At 37.6% G+C, this 2,331-nt stretch overlaps 1 protein-coding gene across 3 annotated transcripts in view; it reads right to left on the bottom strand.

Annotated features, from left to right (window-relative positions):
* Positions 1–2,331, bottom strand: part of LOC106878145 (microcephalin) — a 28,951-nt gene that overhangs the window by 5,276 nt on the left and 21,344 nt on the right. The gene's annotated exons all lie outside the window — the stretch shown is intronic.

Raw genomic sequence — 2,331 nt, 5'->3', positions numbered from 1 at the left:
CGAGGCTCTGGCAGGGGATGGTGGCGAATCCTGCTGTACTCTTTCACCACAACTTTCTCTCACTCTTACTTCCTGTTTCTGTTGTGCCTGTAATTCAAAGGGTCAGCCTTGTCACACTCTGTGTCACGCTGACTATCCCCGAGAACTACGTTAAGGGTACACATGTCTGTGGAATGCTCAGCCACTTGCATGTTAATTTCACGAGCAGGCTGTTCCGTTGAACGGATCAACTGGAACCCTCGACGCCATTAGCGACGGAGTGCCAACAACAACAACAGCATCTAGGTACCTAGTTGACTATAGAATATCTAGTACCTAGTTCACAATATGTGTCTCAATTAAGGTATATTCTGGGTCACTTTATAGTAGGACCTCACAAAGATCACAACTCATCAGTTGATTCAAGCATCATTCAATATCATCTTAACTGTTTCTTTTTAAGGGTACACTCAAACACATACACATGTGTGTATATATTTGAGTGTACCTTGTCTTAACACTATGTGATGTTTGTAAACAAGAACCTTTTAGTGCAACGTGCAGAATGTAAGCATCCACACAGACATACACACATGCATATTTACTTCAGACAATTTCCATCTACCAAATTTACTTGCAGAGCACTGGTTGACCAGGGTTATAGTTTCTGTCTGCCCAGTGCTACCAAGACAAATTCACTGAGTCTTTCCTATATAAACTTGCAAACCTACTACACCCAAACATATCAAAGGAAGTAGTGTCATTTAGTAAGTCACAAAGAAGTCAAGGTAAATGATGCTACTGAGTACAGTATTTTAATGTGTATAAGGAACATTTTTTTTTTTTTGTTAAAAATTAGGTTAAAAAAATATGGGAGTTTCATATACATGGATAGTATTATAATCCTTTACAAAACTTTTTTCCCAAATTTTAAGCTCCAAAAATTAGGGGATTCCTTATACACGTTAAAATACAGTATGTTTACACTGTTAATCCCAAGAATAGAAAATGATTTTACTTGTAGCTCCTTCTCCACACACTCCACAGACTGATGTGGCTTGAGGTTCTCAGCTGCTTTGCAGAGTGGATGTACACAACATACCAAGAAGCATGTGAACTACATGGATTCATACACAGCCAATGAACAACGCAAATAGATTCTAGAAGAAGCAAACAGCTGTCTTATCTGACTCATTAAGCAAGTCAGATATGAGAGTTCTTTGCTATTATGCTCACTCCATGTGAAATTAACAAACCTCATCTTTTCTGCCAGGGATATAAAAACATGTCAGAAGACTGAATCAAAGTAAAATATGAATGGCAATATGTATAAGTGATTTTGTGGAATACCAGAATCAGATGAAGAAGTGGAGGTAGCATGAGAAGTTTTTCAAAAGACAGACTACAGTATGCAAGGCTTGAATCAGTTTCTGAAAGAAAATGTACCTCATTTGATGGATGACCAGAAGCATCTATATCAGAGAAACATGAAAAAATAAGAGAAGACACTCCTTCATTGATACTCCTGGCAGCACTGGCAATTTATCCCTGACAAATCTGCTTGCAAAAGTCTGCCAAAGGCAGCTTCTTGCAATTGTTGTTGCATCAAATGGCATTGCAGCAATACTTCTGGATGATGGAAGAACAACACCTTATGTGTTTAAGCTAGATTTCACATGATCTTCTATGAAATATTGAGAACTTGCTCAAGGACGAGCTCCAACAAAGATGCAAGTTGATTTAAGATGGTACCTACAACTACAAATGAGCAAGTCAAGTATTGAATCAGACAAAGCAAAATCTAAGAGATAAAACATATATAAGGGGAGAAGTAACCATTGTTTTTTGTTGGCAACTTCAGACAAGCTCTGGCTGTAATTCTTTGTGGATTCCAAGCTAATCAGATCAAAATTTATTTAGAAACATCATAACCATGACATCACACTTTACGACTTAGCATTACCATAAATATATGTATGGATAGCTGAGTTTACCAACCAACTACTCAAAATGGGAAAAACTTCTTGAAAGGGACACCAACAACCAAATTTAATCGTTATTTGGCCAAGTCATTGAAACAGAACAGGAACTGGTTGCCAGAATTGTTTCTAACATTCACATAGGCACAGGTATGGCTGTATGGTTAAGAAGTTTGCTTCCCAGCTATATGGTCTTGGGTTCAATCCCACTGCATGGCACCATGGGCAAATATCTTCTAGCATAGCCCTGGTCCAACCAAAGCTTTGTGAATGGATTTAGTAAACAAAAACTGAAAGAAGCCCATCGTATATATATGCGTGTGTGTGTGTGTGTGTATATATATATATATGTATATATATATGTATATATATA

This window comes from Octopus bimaculoides, chromosome 7 (assembly GCF_001194135.2).
Source record: "Octopus bimaculoides isolate UCB-OBI-ISO-001 chromosome 7, ASM119413v2, whole genome shotgun sequence".
In the NCBI taxonomy this organism is placed as follows: Eukaryota; Metazoa; Mollusca; class Cephalopoda; order Octopoda; family Octopodidae; genus Octopus; species Octopus bimaculoides.
This window is presented reverse-complemented; position numbering and strand designations above follow the sequence as displayed.